The sequence below is a fragment of the Rhea pennata genome, chromosome 12, assembly GCF_028389875.1.
Source record: "Rhea pennata isolate bPtePen1 chromosome 12, bPtePen1.pri, whole genome shotgun sequence".
In the NCBI taxonomy this organism is placed as follows: domain Eukaryota; kingdom Metazoa; phylum Chordata; class Aves; order Rheiformes; family Rheidae; genus Rhea; species Rhea pennata.
Genome location: NC_084674.1, coordinates 18985996 through 19005333, shown reverse-complemented (window position 1 = coordinate 19005333; position 19338 = coordinate 18985996). Strand labels below are relative to the sequence as shown.

At 35.9% G+C, this 19338-nt stretch overlaps 1 protein-coding gene across 1 annotated transcript in view; it reads left to right on the top strand.

Annotated features, from left to right (window-relative positions):
- Positions 1–396: 396 nt before the first annotated feature.
- PPARG (peroxisome proliferator activated receptor gamma) overlaps positions 397–19338 on the top strand; it is a 58645-nt gene continuing 39703 nt past the window's right edge. Inside the window, exon 1 of the mRNA XM_062585252.1 lies at positions 397–459. The gene's annotated coding sequence lies outside the window, so the exon portion shown is untranslated. The remainder of the gene's footprint in view (positions 460–19338) is intronic.

Sequence of the window (19338 nt, the reverse complement as noted above, 5' to 3'; positions counted from 1 at the left end):
CTCCAGGCCCGCTGCAGGGGCCGCGGTCTGCCCTCAGGTACGCACTTGGGGTCTCGCTAACGGCTGCGGGCCCGGAGGGAACCGGCTTCAGCGGACGGACGCGGGCTACCGGGGAGAGGAAGCAGCGGCACCTCCTCCTCCTCCTCCTCCTCGCCGCCCCGCTCCCGCTCCCTGCCCGCGCCTTCCCCCGTCCCTCAGCGCCGCGCCGCTCCCCCCCCCCCCCCCCCGCAGCCCGCCAACGGTCGCGGCGCGAGCCCCGCGCAGCGCAGCCCCGCGCAGCGCAGCCGCGCGCCCGCCGCGGGCGGCGGCGGCTCGGCCGGGGCCGCGTGGGCCGGCGGGGAGGCGGCGCCCGGCGGGGGGGATGGGGGAGGCGGCGCCTGGCCGGTAGGACGGGCCGAGCGGGGGAGTTTATGCCACTGGCAGGGAACAGTTTCTCCCGCTGAGCCGTGACAGCGCCAGGTCAGTGCGGGCTGCGGGGGGCCTTAGCCCCGGAGGTGAGGGGCGCCGGGCGGGCGGGCGGGCGGGCGGCGCGGCGGGCCCCCCTGCGCGGCGGGCGCGGGGCTCCGGCCGCAGCGCAGCGCAGCGGCGAGGCGGGAGCGGGGCGGCGGCAGCGGGTCCCGCGCTGAGGCGGCAGGTGGGCAGCGCCGGCCGGTGGGCAGCGCCGGCCGGTGGGCAGCGCCGGCCCGGCACCTCCGCGCCCGCCGGCGGCCGGGGCGGCCCCGTGTCCATGGTGCTGCAGGCGCGGCGGGGCCGGGGCGGCGGGCCGGCCCGCGGAGAGCCGCGGCCGCTCAGCCGCCGCCGTGAGGGGCGCGCGGAGCCGGGGAAGGCGCCGCCGCGCCGCAGGCGCCGGGCACGTGTGTCCGCCCGCTGCGCGGCGCGGCGCGGCGCTGCGCGGCGAGCGGAGCGCGGCGGTGCTGGCGCTCACCTGCCGCAGCCCTGCATGAATGGAAACACCGCCTCTTTTCTTTCTTTTTTTTCCCTCCCTCTTCCCCTCCGATTTCCCAACCGCCGAAAGTCAGGGAGCCTCTCTCCGAGCCCGCCACAGCCGAGATGGTGTGGCGAAATGTGTTGTGTCTTGACGGCATGCCGCAGGTTCGCAGGGGCGTTTTGTAATCTTCCTGGTGTCATTTCTCTCCAGGGTATTCTACAACTGCAGAGCGCAAGTTCCTGTGGTGTTGTAACTCTGGGGCACTGTGTACACATGACAATACAATGCTGAGTTAACAGTGATGTATTTATTAATAATACAGTGACGTAAGACTGATAGTTGCTCTGATGAAAAGCTCAGGAAATTATCAGTTTCTCCATGTACTGTGGACTCTAGATTTAGATTCCCTTCAAGAAGAAGGATCAATCATAATTATCCGTGAAATAATTGAGGGTGTGGGCTAGCCCTGTATTTGTGACCTACTGTCCCATCGCTAAAAGAGTTTGTGCCATGGAACATGACTCTAATGTTCCACCTAACAGTAAGTATCCAAAAATAAAAAATATTTTTCTGGTAGCAATTAGTCCACAATTTAATCAGTAATTTAACTTTTAAAAGGTTACTATGATTTGTTATTAGTTAACTAAAAATTCTCAGCGTACACCGAGTAACTCTGTATGACATAGTATTCAGTGCTGTCCTTTGTAAATGTGTTGCATGTATTGTGCTCTCACTGATATGAGAATTTGCTGTATGAAATGGTGTTTTACATTATTATTCTCCCTGACTCTCACTAAAAATTACTGCAAACATTGCTTAGAGATTTAATTATCAGATTATAAGAAATCACTTCTAGCAGTGTGTTAAGGCATGTGGTGCAACATAAACATACTTGTCAAAGGAGGGAGATGGTTGAAAAACAGTTGACATGGATTTTTGAATGGTAACTAATAAGAATATATTTTAAAGGTATTTTTACGCAGTCAGCTTTGGAATTTGAATATTTGGGGGTATCAGTTTTGTAAAATATCTCATTAACTGTTAGTGATTCACAGATTATCTGTAAACTGTCTTAAGATAATACACACTTCTTAGCAATGCCTTAGTGTGAAATTACTGGATATTAACATTTACTAAATGTCAGTGTTCAATGAAACTTCCATTACAGTGTGGTTACTGCATGAAGAATTCTCCGCTGGTATGTGTGTATTTCATGTAATAAAATATCACAAAAAATGAAGGTGGCAAAATATTAGAATTTAGTTGAATATTAAAGCTATGGCTTTTTGTTTTCCTTATGACACTGATAAAAAAAAATCCACTATGAACATTTCTTCTAAATTTTACTCTTTTCCATCAACTTTTGAAAATAGCCATAAATCGAGTTCTAAATCAATAAACTAAATTGAGGTCCAGCTTCAGTTAAGGTCTGTATAAACTTCTACCTTTAGCAATGGCAAATAAAAGGAATTTTACAAAAAATTATATTGTAAAACAGGAAAAAAGTGTAAAATTAGAAAGAAGACTATTTTGTACAAGGCTGGGCTAAAATTCGTAATGAAAAATGTACTTAAGGATATTTTCGTCTTGATTTCTGAGGCCTCCTTCTGATTTTGACCTATAATCTGTTCAAAATTGCATTGAACATATCTACCAGTCTTTCCTTAGTCCAATGGTGAATCATTAGTTGTTGCTATTTGATATTCAGAATTTGAGTTTCTTTTACTAGTTTTTGTGTCAAGGTTTATTCTTTTATTCTATTCTGGCTTACATTAAAACAGTTTGCAGCCAAGTTACTCAAGAGGAATTAAAATACAATTATAAATTCTCCATGCTGGATCCCTTTGAAGTCATTGACAGAATACTTCCCATTAGTTATTGCTGCTTGTTTCATTTTTTCATCGCTAATACAGTTATTAAGTAACAGACTTGTCCCAACATAGCATGATACTGGATGATGAATCCTAATGACTCTGTGCTGTATTTCCGTAATGATATACATATTTTTAAGAAAAGGAATCTGTACTGCATACCAAATGTTCTGTGTGTATCAATTACCTTCTTGTGCAGTTAAAAAAAAAAAGTTAGAAATAATATGAAGCAAAAGATCACACTGTGATACTCAGAGTTTCCATATCCATGTAACAAACAGAACCTAGAGTTTCCAGTTACCAGATCAATTCTTAAAGACTTTATTTAACTGTTATAGAGCATACGAGGGGAAAAAAAAAAAACAAACTTTTTTTTTTGCCGTAGAGGCTTTCCCAAGACTGAATGAAAAATGAGAGAGAGATAAGATTTGTCTTCAGATAATTAGATTCACGGTAATATGAACTGTAAAGTGATTCCTACGTGAAATGATAAATCTTTTGGGTTCTTTTATCTGGATTTGGGGTTTTTTGTTTATTTGTTTTTATTTATTTTTTAGTTAGCATAGTCCGTCTTTTTTCGGTTGTGCTTTCTATCAGATTCCAGTAACAAAGTATGTAGAAAATGTAGGTACTAGGAGATTGTGATGCTAGCAATAATAACACCTGTGATGAGTGGGGCTTGAGGTACTTTCAGATCTCATAGGTATAAGGAAATACGAAGGCAAAAATACAGGTGGCATCCATCGGAAAGGCTAAATTTCCACTTCAGCCTGAGGTCTTCTACTGCAACATGGACTTCTCTTTTGTCAGTTGCTGCAAAGAAGTCAGCTCTTCTCACATCACAAAATATGAAACTACATTTTCTGTAGGCTTTTTTTTAATCATTTAGCAGAAAAGTAGCTGTATGTGATGCTTAGTCTGGAGTGTTTATCTCTCACAACTTTCACAGGAGTTAAGACAACTTGATCAGATTCATGTTTTCCTCCCCCATTTCCCTCACCTTCCAATATATTATTTGGCCTATTTGTCCACAAACCATTCTGTAGAATTAAACTAAACAATTACACCATTCTCTAATTAAAATTCATGATATATTAACTTTACAGATATTTTTTATTATCTGTGTTGCAGTAATGCCTAGCAGTCCAGTCAGGATTAGGGCCATCTTGGTACTCACTCAAAAGGTTGTCGGTATCTCTAATACCATATGATGTATCATGTGAGAATGCGGACTGTTACAAGTTTACATTGGAGACCCAATGTAGTAGTGAGATTGACGCAGAAATTTTGGTTTATGCTTTCAAGGTTTTTATGTATCCTTACAACTGTAATAATCTATTACTGTTGTAAGCATCTCTAATCTACATGATTACAAATACAGAAAAGTTCGTGATATGCATTATAGCAAATGCCCAAATTTACAGCACAAAAAAAAAAAAAAAACAACACTTCTAACCAGCACCCTGTTGTCTAGATACAGCTGTTTTTACCCTGCAATTTACTGGCTTTGACTATAAATAGGAAAATACTTTTCTTTTTTTTTTTTCTTTTTTTTTAAGCAGAATTTAAGTAACCACCTCAAGAGCTGGTTTGTGATTTTCTGTAATCAACTAGCAGATGATGCTTTGTGGACTTGCATAAGCCACCCCCTTCCCTCATGACTAAGCAGATCACCTTTATGCCATGCAGTCTGCACATTCAGGACAAAGTCTATGAATTCAAGTCTATGAATCCCAAAGTCTACTCTACTGGTTGATAATTAGCAATTTTAAAAACAACGCGTTTGTAGCTGTGTGTATATGTATGTTCAGGCACAAATATGCTTTTATATATTTACGATGTATGTATATGTAGGGTTGTGTATACCTGTAAGGCATGTATGTGTGTAGTTAATACTTTAATCCTATATTATGGAATGACTTCCTTTTTTATCTCAGAAATGTAGAAAAGTTATATATAATATGTGATAACATAGCATAATGAATATTGGGTGATAGCCTAATAGAGAAATATATGGAACATTCCACAAGATTAAAAAAAGATGATGTTATTTTACAGTAAGATGCATGAAGTCTAGAAAAATATCACAGCTTCATTCAAGTCAATGGAGGTTCTGTTTCAGCAGAGTCTAGTTTTCAATCGAAGTGCAGCATTAGAAATTTATCAAGTACACTGCCTGCTTCCGTGCAATTACTGTTGAAGTCTATCTGTGGTTTTAGTATACAGAAAATACAGGGTCCAACTCTAGATGAGTTTGCTCAGTGAGACTAAATGCTTGAAGTTAAATAACCATAAATATATATTATAGTACAGCCTTAAATATTTTTCTTTCTGTTGTTTTAGAAAAGCCAGTGAAACAGAAGTAATATATTTCTCTGCCTTATGTTCTGGCATGTATGTGATACATTTCTTAACGTATTTTAACTTTGAGCAAATACTGACTGTTATACAGACTTTTTAGTTAGGATCAGTTTAGGCCTTCAAATTAGACATACAATTTTGGTTTGGGGTCTTATAACAGCTACTATGAACATAATCTTTCCCCATGCTGTTTAATGGCTCATTGGTGATAATATTTCATGAGGACTTGCATCTTTCCTCTCTATCACAAATCTGAATATGACACTTTTTAGATTCTCTGTTGCCTGAATCCTTTTTTTTTTTTTTTTTTTTTTTTTTTAGGAGAACTTCCTCTAACTTCCCTGCATAAATATTTACGGTTCTAAATATGTTATTTTGCATACAGACACTTCTAGCTGTCAAAGAATAGGTGTATAGAGTAAGTACAAGCAATGGAAGTTTTCCTATAGATTTTTGTCCTTTTCAGCTGAGTTTAAGCAGATAAGTTCATATTTGCACAAAGTAGCCCTACCCAGAATTATGAGCTGCTCTTAAACTTTTTACACAATATGTAATTATATTACATTGTATAAAATAGGATTTTATGTTTTAGTATTGCATTGTAAGTCCATAGTACTTGGGTATTTGTTTAGATTTATTGAACAGAGATGTTGTGCAACTGCTGTAGATATTCACAGTTGTGTAGCACTAATTTTGATGTTGAGAGGCTTTGAACTTTGGTTGCTATCTATATACAGATGAAATGATGCAATTTTTTTGATCATTTTCAAAATTTATGCTAGAGGAATATTTTAATATTGCTGTGAAAAGAGTTCTCAAGCATGGTGGTTTGAAATATATGTCAGACTACCAAAGGAGTCACTCTGTTACCCCCAAAAAGGAACTATGAAAAGAAAAATGTTAATTACAGGCTTCAACACTCACACCAAGATCTTCTAGTAGGGGTGGTCAGAAAAACAGGTTTTACTACCTAGACTTGGTGCTTTGTGGTGCTATCTAATGTGGGGGCTTGTGGAAAAATGCAGCTACTTCTATTTACCGCCTTTCATAACGTACATATTTCATCATGATAGGTTTAGGTACTGACTTTTTTTATGTCTACAGTAAATAAAACTGAAGAGTTTTTCCTTTCATCTTGAATATGTTTTACTTGGAGTTACTGTTCACTGTTCCCTACAGTGGTATTTCAGCTACAAATTTTATGCTGAATCTCAGTTTTTAAGCTTAGTAGAAGCATATTATAGTGTGGTATAAAGCTATATTGATTTTGAATCCTAGTGAGGAATATAGTAAGAACATAAAGCCAAATTTTATTTTCAGTTACACCCAAGGAAGTCAATAGAGAAGCGAGTACGGAAGTGCATAAGGGCAGAAGGTTGCTTTAGATACACAGAATTGTATCTATTTTCTCTAACCTTATTCAGGAGCATGTTTGATAAAATAATGAGAAATTTTGAAGAGGCCACAAGCTGATCTGTTCATTCTATCTGGAATAATGAAAAATTACTTTTTCTACCATTTTCCTTCTAGTTCTTAGTATGTCTGAAACAAAGTCCATACACTGACCTAGTGGTATAGCTGTTTCTCCAAATCTTCTAAAATTATTCACTAATAGTGGATGGATTTCTTTCACAGTTGCTGAAATTCTGTGCTGTTTTACTCTAATTCTTCTTTATTATCCCTCCTGGATGCTATCATTCATATTTAAACAGAGCATATCTAACATGCCTATTTGTAAATCCAGACACATTATGATGTTTTATTTGATTTAAGAAATGTTTAGAAATACTAAGAAAAGCATTCTAGTTTTTAAATTTATTTTAAATATCCTGTAATATTTGCCAACATAAAAAGAGTTTTCCAAACGACTGCATATTGCAAAATAGTCATATAAAGATGTGGATTTTTTTTTAAGAGTTTTGCCTAGAACATTATTAAAGAGTATGGAAACAAAAGTTCTGCAACTATGCTTTCACTTTCAAATCTTACAGCTGTTGCTGAAGATGGCTTCAAGATGACAAACAAGATGAACCTTTAAGTTTCGTTTAAAACAAGAGGATTTAGCATTGTATCAGTCCTCTGAATGAAATAACCAGCATTATAAAGTTAAGGGGAGATGGGTTCTGGAACTATGGCCAGAATTGCTAAATTGGCCTGGAGTAGGATTTTTAGTAAAGATCTCAGCTAAGTAAGCATTGTTACAATTAACTATGGAATAAGTATCAATGTTACAAAAGGTTATGACAATTACTGACTTTAAAATGGGAAATAAGAAAGCTAGCATTGAAGAATTATTTAAAGGTTTCAAGTTTCTAACAACTATTTTGTTGTATTTTTCATTATTAGGGCAATGCAAAATAACTTCCAAAAAACCTATGGGCTTAACTAGTTGTTTCTTGCTCGCTCTTTATAATGCTTGGACGTTCACACTAAGAAAGAAATACTATTGCAAGCAAATTGCATGTTTGCTTTCCACAGTTAATTTGCCAGTCTGTCTTGGTTCTATTTTGCAAAATGATTTCTGTTACTATCACAAGCTTCTTGGAATATTAGCTATAATATGAGTTTGCCAGTTGTCTTGAACTGGTTAATTATTCTTGTGATGCAGAGAAGAACATTATGGCATGATGCAGAGAAGAATACTATGGTGTGATGAATAAGAAACCCAAGAGGGTTCCTTACATGCTTTCCTTTGGGCACTGCCCAAAGACTTGTTCTTTGGGCCTGCCTCATGTGATCAAGCAGGCTAACTTTACCCAGTTAAATTGGGTGTGGCATATATTAACTACTTTCACAATTTGTTTAGCTTGTTTTTTATAGTAATCCAATACCTTGTATAAAAAACACACCTAAAACCATTGCACTAGTTTAGGTTATTTAGGTTCGATGGGATAAAAATGGCAGATTATGCAAGTTATTTTGTGACATAGATAGACATTTGAGGAATTACTCTCTTAATCCATGATTACTAATTTTCTTAGAAATAGTAATTGCAGCAGAGTTGAAGTAGGCAAGAGTGCTTGATAAAGCTTGCAAAAGTACTGGAAAAACCTTCAGTATCAAGAATATGCTTTTCCTCCAACAAAGATATTTTCTTTGCAGATGTTCTTGCAGACATCTAGAAAATGTTCAGCAATACAACTTGTAATTCAAAAATAAATTATTAAAAGTCTATTTTTCCTCAAAACATATTTTCATGTTTTAATTTCTATAAAACATATAAGCATGCTGATATCATAGTGCATGGTAACTGATTCCAGTATGAAAAGATCTTATATCTATGAAGTCGTCATCATTTTCGTTGTTCTGTTAATTGGTATGTGGTATCTGTCAAATTTTTCTTGACTCATTTTGTTAAGAAGGCTGTGTTTTTACAAGAAAAGTTACTTACAGCACGTTAGCCCTCTGAACTGTACATAATATGCTGTTTCATACTTTGTGATGCAACATTGAGGATGTGGAAGTCATGTGCATTTCTTTCCATTCTCTTTTGGGTCACCAGGGTGCCAATTTTGAGTGGGTGAGAGATCAAGTGAAAACTCAGAAAACTTCTTCCTGAACATTTTATCAATTTTGTTTTCTTAAAACAAACAAACAAATAAAAGTATTATCAACAGAGTGTTCCATTGATTCTTCAAAAACAAAAATATCCAGAGAACAAAATTCGTGTAGAATATGTGGAGTAACTTGTAAGGTTATGATATGCTTTATGTGATGGTTTATGGTCTGTGATACTGTGGAATAGTTAGAATATCTTTAATCTGTAATAGAGAATACTGCTGTTCAGTATGATTATAGTGTATATAGATTATATATTCAGTATAATTATAGTGGTGGATTCAGCCGGGGATCGAAGGCCAATGCGGAACTGCAGAGGCCCAGCAGAAAAGAAAGTTGGAGAATAGTGAAAAATTTTGTTCATGACAAAGATTAAGAAAAGAAAATAATTAATTAATTAGAGGAAATTTCAAAGGCGGACTGTGGGAAGATTTTATTTTACCTTATTTATTTATCCCTTTTGGTGCTTGCCAAAGAAGATATTAAAAAGCAGGGAAATTTTTTAAAAACACAGATGTTTGAATATGTTTCTCAAAGTTTAAAGCTTATTGTTGGAACCTTCTTGGTCTTGAATTCTTCTCTCTGGTCTCTTAAGAGTTTTTCAGCTTTTCTTGGTTTAAGATATGCTGACAATGCCATAAAGTAGTCTTTCACTGTATTTTGGCATTTCTACTCATTGTTCTTTTTCTGCCCAAGTTTGTTCTGTTTTTTAAATCTAGCCTTATTTATTACTCCTTTGAGAACAGGAACTATCTGATATGCTAACAACAAGTGACAGCTTTCCTGTCACTAAGGACAGGAGAACAAGCAGTGAATATTGCTGAAGTCTGAGGTAAGTTCAGAATAACAATAACTTGTACATATACTAAATTTGATGTACTGTACTGTGACTACAATCTCTGACGCAGGCTATGCAACAGATTCCTGTCTCCTCCCCCATCCATTAACAGGAAGGCGTAGCACAATGTTGTACAGCATGTGGCAGTTTTAAATTTCTGCAGAAGCTTGACCCTTAGACAGAAGGGTAGCTACTCACGTTTTGTTGTCACTGCTGAAAGTGTCCTGTAGATCTCCTATAATGTAAGAAAGAATGGATTTAGATTAAAGAACAAGTAGGAAAACACGAAAATAGTGAGAGATAGCAGGCTCATCTCTCCCTTCCTTCTCCTGATCTGCATTTGAAGGGAAAAATAAATAGAGGAAAAGGTTTGAGGTGAAGAACATGAGAGAACCAGTGTAAGAAAGAGAGACAAAGTAGAAAAAAACTCTTGTATTGTCCTAGAACAAAAGTAGAAAGAAGAAAATGATGCGGGTATGGCTGCCACTTCCCTGACAATTATTCCAGCAAGGGCTAATGAATTTAGTAATTATACCTGGCAATTACTCTGTAGGGAAAAACGAATTATTTGGGCTTCAGAACTATGGGAGTGATAGAGTGCTCATTTAGCGATGAATACAGAAATTAAGTTAAGACAGTGTCGGCAAAATACTAAGTAGGACTGTTTTTGATTGAACTACACATCATATAAACTGTCATATGCTCCTTAAAAGAAGCATCTGCTGATTGAGACTTTCTGAAATTTAATTGGAGAAAAAAACTTACAATAATAATATGACGATTGGATTACATTAGCTCATAGAAGCTAGAGGAGATTTCATGCTAGCTGTCATATCCAGTATATGCAGTTATCTGGTCTTAGAGCAGTTGTTGTTCATCAGCTGAGATAAATAGTAGGTAATTCCCAGTTTGCTGTAATACTGCCATTTGTATGTTGTAGATTCTTGAAGCAAAAAAATATTTCTTCTTTTTTTTCTTGTGACACTTAGATAGGTAGCCAAACGCCTCTGTTAGATGGTAATTACTGGCATTTGGTAACTTTTCCTCAATTTGTTTTTCTGCGTATCAAGAAAGTAATTTGTAGTTTAGAGTTTGCCGTCAATGCAGTTTCCTTTTTTGCACAGATAAAATGTTTCACTGGAGTGAAATGCGAGTTTGGAAAAAATAGTTAAATACATTTTATGTTAGTGCTCAATAAAAAGAGAGTACAAAAAAAAATCATGTTTGGTGAAATTTATGAGCGTTCTAGAGAGTTATTCACATTCACAGTGATACTGATGCCTTCAGAATTGCATGCTTCCACTTCCTGAAAGCTAAGAGTACCTACGACATGTACTGCCAGCTTTCAGGCAGGAAGTGGGACCACATTTAGAAATAAAGCTGATATAAAATTAAACAAACTGGTGATTTTGAAAAAAAGGCCCAAAGCAATTTATATTCACTAGTCTCAGAGAAGTCTAACTGATCTCAAAAGCTACATCCATACTAGTAAATTAAACAGTGCCATAGCTTGGGCCAAGCTATGGACTGTTAAACTGGAGCTGGATTGTTAAACTGTTAAATTAGGAAGATCCTTGATCCAGTTTTGGCTCATCCAACCAACAGTCATTCAAACGCTATCCAGAAACGCTTTTGTCATTAATGTGGGCCATTTGCAAGAGGCCACGTGGAGATGTTCGCCCAGTATGAGAGAGTGTGATAATGTGAATGAAGCCAAACAGGGCCAGAGAGTGAGTCCTGGTACTCTTTAGTTTATTAATATAGCCGTTAGTTTATTAATATAGCTGAAGCTGAAGTAGCTTAAGTGCTTCTCAGATTTATTATAATTTCCTCAAGTTTCTTTTTGTCTATGGATGAAAAAATGTAATGTTTAGTGTTTCATTTATGTTTTTTTTTTTTTTTTTAAGCTCTAAGATGGTAGTGATTTATACATTGGAGATCTTGATAAGTTCGAGGTTGTATGGCACACAGGCCAAAACTAGAATTTGTATATCTGGCAAAGGAGAGTCTGTAGACCATTGGCTTTTTACATAAAGAAAATCTTGTTTGTTAATTTGGATATCCTATAACTAAATAAAAGGCATAAGGCATATAAAGCCCAAACACTTGAAAAGTAGTCCCCAAAATTATTTTCTAAACTCTGGTGAAGGGTTGAGTCATTATCAGAGCTCTTTTTGCATGATGGCAGAATTCTCTCTGTATTTATACATCTGTCTTGAACAGATTTTACTAAAATATTTTTAAATTATATAATCATTATATCTTCTGAAAAATATTCTGAAGTTTTTACTGTCCTACTGTCCATACCAAGAATTACAGGTAATTAACATTGTAACTCACCTTTAAAGAATACATTACAACTTGTTTGTTCTGAAAATTCCTTTTGACTCAAGTGAAAGTACACAGTGCAAATAAAGTTATGAAATGTGTACACAAGGTGTGAGAGTAGATGGTTATACTTCTGTATAACTTTATGGTTCTGATTCTTCAGGTAGCCTGTGCAATTTGGCCTTTATGCTCACCATCTCATTTGCCTGAATGAGATTACAAATGGATATTAGGGCCAAATTAGACTGTATGTAACAGAACTTTTTTTTATTATTATTAAATAGAAATCAGAGTTGTAAAATCTAAAGAAAACAAACATGGATTTTTAAAAGACTTAAACATTTAAGAGCTAAAATATTTAACAATGTGGCTGCTATTTTAAAACTCATTTCTGTTCTAAAATTTATCAACATAAATATTTTACAACATATCAACATAAATATTTTACTGTTAAAATCTTTTCAGCTGTGTCACTATTGATTCAGTTAAAGGAGCAGAAAATACTGTATTTTGTCAAGACATAAAAAAAGATATGGTAAGACCTACTATAGATAATTACACACACAAAGTATTTAAGAAGAGAGAGATAGAATAAATTATAACATTTTTTGAAGAGTACAAGGCAGCAGCTTACTAATAAAAATATGATGAATCAGAGACAAAACATGACGTAAGATGAAAATTTTAATATTTTAACTTCAAATAACTGACAGGCAATCTCAGGAATAGCATGTAGAGTGTGCAGTTCTGTTTACTTTCGCAAGAAGAATGTATCGGTCTTGTTAATATCTTAAATATAGGAGATGAGAAGTGAGAACCCACTGAATGAAAACTTTATAGAGAAAAACACTCTAGGGCTCCTCAATTCTTTCCATTATTATTAAGGCTGGAACAAATTTTAAAGTCACTTTTTAAAAACAAATGAATGTTATTTTTAACCCACCACAAACTGGATTAAGTCACTACTTTATTACATGCAGTGTATACAGCATTATGATTACAGTCAGTCTAAACTGGATCAAGAATAGTAATCCAGAAATGCAAAGTTCTTTAAAATCATTTTTTGTTTTCTCAATCTTCAAGGTACTTCTTTTTTTTTCCCCAAAGTGTTCCATCATGGAAAATCATAGCTAAAATGGGGAATTAAACCATTAAAAAAATGTACATCATGAATGCTTATGATGATCAAATCAAGTCAGATTTCTCAAACTTTAACGATTTGTAAGAAAGGTAAGAGTAGCACAGAAGGACAAATAAAGGAAATAGTATGTGCATTATCCTGGCTGTTAAAAATTAATATTTTGTCTTTAAAGAAATCTTTCTTTGAACAGTAGAGCTAAAGTACTTAGTTTTCTACAGATATGTTTTCTAGGGAGTTTCTATTTGGATTTTCTGGTACCTAATACGTGGTGTGTTCAAGCTGTTGATATTCTTTTAGTGGTGACATTAGCAACATTGTAGGCACCTATTTTGATAAATCTTCTGTACTTTATAGTCAGATTCGGCTGAAGATAGCCAAAGGTTTCAACAGTTTTGGGGGACAAATGGAGAAAGAGACCAACAGCAATGCACAGTAGGAACCAGCAAATGTTACAAACCTTGTTTCTTTAGGATTATATTTATCAAATGAAAAATGACCATTATTTGAATCAGTCTGTTAAATATACATTTTTAATACGTTTCATATCACATTCGAGTCTAAATTTCAAAGTATTCTGAGTACCTTTGGAAGGTGCTGGCCATCTTCAGGAGCTACTGAAATACGCAACTCCTTAGAAACATCTTGCAGTATGAGACTTTATCTTAGTTAATATTGCTACAAGGAACCAGAAGCAGCAGAAATCCCACAGGCAAATATGTTACCTTTTGGTACTTTAATCATGGCTTCCAGAGCAGAAGGGCACAGAGAAGCATCCCAACATTTTCAGGTTATTCTTAATTACTTTTTCAGTTTTTTGAAATTTCCTTTCTTTTTTATTTGAATAACAATGTTACTAAAAATTGTTCCAAATCATAAATTCATAAAGCTTGAAACTTTTGCAAGAGAATAGAAAACCTGCAGTTCGTGGCCTTTGCAAGAGTAAATTCCAGGGTTAATTTATAACTAAAGCAAATGTATCTATAAAAAGAAGAAAAGCTTCATAAGAATTATCTTAACAAATGACAAGAAAAAAAGAGGCTTGATAAAAGATATCAGAACTTGTTTGGCACGAATGATTTTATAACTGAGGAATTCAATTATAGGTGTGTTGGGAGTAGCAAATCACAATTCTTTAAATTACTAATGGGACACACAAAGCTCTTTATCATGCTCTGTATGTGTTCACATGAAATGTTCAGTCCTGCCCTCTGTAAATAAACTTGTAGCACCTACACTACGCATCTGCATTGAGACTCTGTGTCACCAGAGTAGAAAAAGATACACAATTTCTGTTGAATCATTTTTCGAACATGCTTGCAGCTATACTCTGCTATTAGCTATGCGGTTAGCCAACAGATTGCTTTTCTTTCTGTAAGATTTTTATTTTCTTGATTTGTTTGGGGTTTTTTTTCTGTCTAAATTACTAGCATTTTTCTAGAAAATTTCTAGATTTGCAAAGTTAAATATTTATGACATCAGTGTACTATACAGATGTATCCAGTAAATCACATTAGTTTGGGTTTGTTTAGGTCTTTGTTACATGTACTTCATAGAGGGCTTTAACCAGTAATTTAGATAATGACGTTTTACTTGCTCAAGAGGGACAGATTAGCCTCAGATTGATTGCAAATTAACTCCTACAGTCTGCAAATAATCTAAATTGATTTTAAGGCTGTCTGCTACTTGCTTCTTAAAGTAGTAAACCAATATCTCTTGTCAGTCATTGAAAGAGGAAGGACTGTTTCTGGAAAGGCAGATTTAACTAATGGGGACATTCCCCTGTAACAGCTGTTGCAGGAAAATTAAAGGACTACATTTTGCTTGTATGCCCAAATTACAGCAGTAATGTGTGGGACAATGTGCAGGACTGTTATGAGAAGAATTGCAGACGGTATCTAAAGTTTTATCTAAATTTATTTTATCTAATAAGAACTTCTTTGCTAATTAAAAAAGCTTGGACTATAATGAAATTCATAAATTGGCTGAGGTTTAGGAGTTATTTGAACCCTTATGTTGCTTTGCTGACCATGTCATTGCTATGACATCCAAATGTGATCAAGATGAATTTCTATTATACTGCATTATTTTATGTTATAATACTATGGCATCATTACAAGAACATCATATGCACAAGGCCTAGCCAAAGCATTAAGTCAGCAGACTTATGACATTAAAAGTTTTTAAAAAAATATATTTCATCATCAGTTTCTTTCTTATTATGATACCTGTAGTTGAGCAAAAATCTTGTCTGGGTGTCAATTTTTTATCTTTTAAAAATATTTAATTATTTTTTATCAATCCCTTTATTGATCCACTGATTTTACTTTAGGTGAGAAAATTATTCTCTCTTGAGTAATAATTTATTAAAAGCTATTAGTTTTTTGCAGTCTTGAGCATGTCATCATGGAAGATGTTGACTGTAACTGTCTTAAACTACTAAAATGTTTACTGCATATAATGGTGCATTTAAATGATGTTATTGGCTAGTTGGTAGACCATGCATATCACAAAGACTGAAGGAGAGAGGCTCCTCTACAGAATAATTCAGAGTGAGAGACTATTTTAGCTGCTTTGAATCAGCCTCTGAAAGAGCCTGACCACCGAGGAACTCCAGAGTTCCATACTGTGCTCGCTAATCCTTGTGAAAACCTGCCAGAAAGGATGATTCTGAGAATTAATTTTTCAGCCTCCTGCTTTTTGGTCAGCTTCATGAGAAACCCAGGAAAAACTTATCCTGATATAATCAGCATGGAAATGCTGAAGTGTGTGAATTGGTGAGAGAAGATATGTACTGCCTCTATAACACTCTTTTTTTAGTTCATGATAATTGTTCACTCAGAGAAATATTAATGTGTTCCAGAAACAAAACACTGTCTCACAGCCAGTGCTACCCTGATCCTCTGATGAAAGGAGTCCATAGGCCCTAAAAATTCCTCAAAGCTTCATCTCAAATGACACTGCAGGAAAAAAAAAATAAAAGAAAGAAAGAAAAAAAGAGTGAAAGATTCAGGGAAATACCTTTGTTATGTTCCTGAGGGTTTTTTTTTAGTTAATATACCGCATGACTTTCCTCTCAACCTCTAGGAATGCATTGGATGTCTGTCAAGACCACAGAGTTGTCTGTACTGTAGAAATGTATGAAAGTTCTCTCTATACTGAGTTGCCATTGCTCTTTTCCTTATCTGTGAAGGAAGCACAGCAACTCCCACTAGGGAAATTTCATGTTAACTTGATCTTAAAATAAAGAATCAAGGGAAAGGTCATATCCTAATAAGCTGTGTAAATCTAAATTCCCAGGGAGCTTCGAAATGACATTGTATGACTAGAGCATTAACAATTTTCCAACGATGTATTTTTGAACTGCTTCCAACAGAGTGTTTTTAACATCCGAGAGCAAACAGCAAAATAAAGATACAGCTGGCAAGATGCAAGATGCATTTGTGCTTTGAGATTCCCAGTACATCGCCCATTGATGATGTGGAGGCTTTGAATCTGACAAACATGATGAAATTGGCACCTTCTTCTGATTTCATTGATATACATGTGAGGAAGCTATTTATTGTTTAATTTAAGTATTACTCTGATCATGGTGTCAATAGTTTCTAGTCTTTTCCCTAATCTGTGATCATAGACCAATGACTTCTTTAGAATGTCTGAGGAAGACTTTACAAACGTCCAGTCTGAGAGGTTTTTTTAGTATGATATAGATGTTTCTGCTGGCAATGAGAATTTGAATATAGATTGTTCAAATGTTAACCAATAATATTGACTAAGAGATAGACAATTCCTACTCAATAAACCACCCCCACCCCCAAAATGTAAACTAAGTGGAAGTTGTTTGGAATTTTGAAATCAGTTTTAAAGGAGTCAATATTTCACCCCAAGTTATCTTGTTTGACTCAGTGAGCATATTACAGAGTTGTACAAAATATTCCACAGCTCCAAACAATGAACTAGGTCCAATATCAGTTTTAATCTGAAAGTCTATTCCAGAGTTCAGAAATTCTCAAAACATGGAGAAAGCCATTATCTAAATATATTAGTTTTATATAGTATGCCATGCACATTTTATAGATTCATCCTTCAAATTGGAAAGATATGCCTACGTAAATCTACAAAGTGGATAGAACTTGTAACCCAGTGAAGACAAGTCTCTGGTTTGTGGATGGTTTGGTGTTTAGCCTATTCTGCGATGACATACTTTATAGTAGAAAGCTAAGGTGAGAGATCAAACCAGGCCCTAAATTCTCAAGCCCTCCCAGTTTACATAGGTGTAATGGAATTAGATTATAGTTGTCCTTATTCTCCTTGTCGTATCCCTCTAAACCAATTATATCACTGTTGGCAAAGGGTCACCTAAGCTAATGTAAATTATTTTGTTCTTATTTTTATAGAGTGTAGTAATAAGATTTAAAACAGATGTACATACTTTGTTATATAAAGGACAGGAACAATGGGGTGTGGGGAGCAGTCTGCTTTTAAAGACTCCTTCTGATCTTTCGGATTAGAGATAGTTCAGAAAGTTTCAGTGTGAATTCTGCATGGACCGTGAATGCGAGAAGGTTCTTGTTCCTGAAATTGGGCTCTATATTACAGTACATGGCACTGAACGTAATCCAGATGTCTCTTATGGACTTTTTTTTTTTGTTACAATCTCCATTGTATTTTAATATGATTCTTTTTAAGTACAACTGAATCTTTTTAGAAATCAGTCATTCATGTTGTGATCATACTTCAAATTCAGGGCCTGTGAATTTGCAAATTACTGATTTGTGATTAGGCATAAAAACATAAAAAATATTTTAGAACTATTTCTGAACAGTAAAAAGCCACAGTAACTCTTCCTGAATATAGCAACATACCCTACCAGAGCCACATGATATTTAGCTTCTCAAGCATCCTTGAAGGCTTACAAAAAGTCAGAGCAAGAATTTTTAGTTCTTCACACTATAATTGCTTACCTAGAAAACAAATCAGCTTATAAGAATAATAAGCTATGACAGTATAATTTCTTTCATAATTAACTATTGGTATTCTATCTGAATAAATTTAAGATAAATGTTTGATTTTAAAAATAAAACAGTCTAGTTCCTAAGTATTCCAGAATGTATGGTCGACAGTCTGATGTATAATTCATGTTTTGTATGTGAAAATGACAATACTTAGATTAAAGAAAAATATTTACATTTAATTATTCAAAATAACGCCCTTCAGAAACAGTTGATTTATATGATGTTTTTCAGTGTGCTACCTTACCCTCTCAATAAATTTTATAAAAAAGAGGAAGAAGTTCTCTATATAAATTTAGATCTTAATATAAATTCTAATATAAATATACAGTTTTGTTTCAAATTATGGTGTATGCAGTGTACACATTTATTTATCAGGACATGGAGCTGAAAAATTTGCTTGGGTAGGTTATCTTCTCAGGTTACTTGGAGAAGGAATTCTTAAAGTATTTTGAATACTGAAAATAAAGATGACAAGAACACATGACATAGGGAAGGGAACTGAAATTTTCTCAGTCTCTTTCTTCCTCTCTTTTTAATGCTGTTAAAATTTAACATAGCTCCTCTGTTCGTACCACTACTGTTAATGTGGTATAACCCTATAATTACTAATCTTACTGCCATGAGGTTAGAACTTGATTATACACTTTTTCTCCTCAGCTGAAACTTACAAATTATGTCAAAGATAGAAAAGGAATAACAGTTTATATTACTAAAGAAAACAGGACAGTTTATATGAACTGGGATCTCTGTAGGCAATTATTAATCTCACATACAGAGCTTCATGGAATTTGAAATCCAAAATGGGCAGGGCACCCAGCAATTTTCTGGCTTAGAGTTAATGGACACTTCACGATCTCAACAATATTTATTTACAAAATACAAAGTGTTTTCCAAGCCCTTATTGACTCACTCAAGCCTTAGTAGATTCTTTACAGCTGAAAACAAAGAAATGTAAAAAATTCATTGTTTAGCATCAACTGTTAAAAATAATGATTCTGAAAGTGTACATTAGTAAATTGTTCCTAACAGTAAACTGTTCTTAGCTGTGGATATTCTACTTTCTGTTTGGTGTCATAAAATGATGTAATTTTAACTCTTGAAAGTCTATTGTCAAATATAGCAATACCAGTGTCCATCTTACTTCAATAGAATGAATTGTACAGTCATACAGTCACTATGCACAGCAAAATCTCAGCTGACTTCAGAGTGAGATTTGCTATGCATGGACACTGTGGTTTTAAGATACTCAATATAAAAAACTGAAGAAGAACATTGCAGACAATTTTTAAAGTGTTAAGATA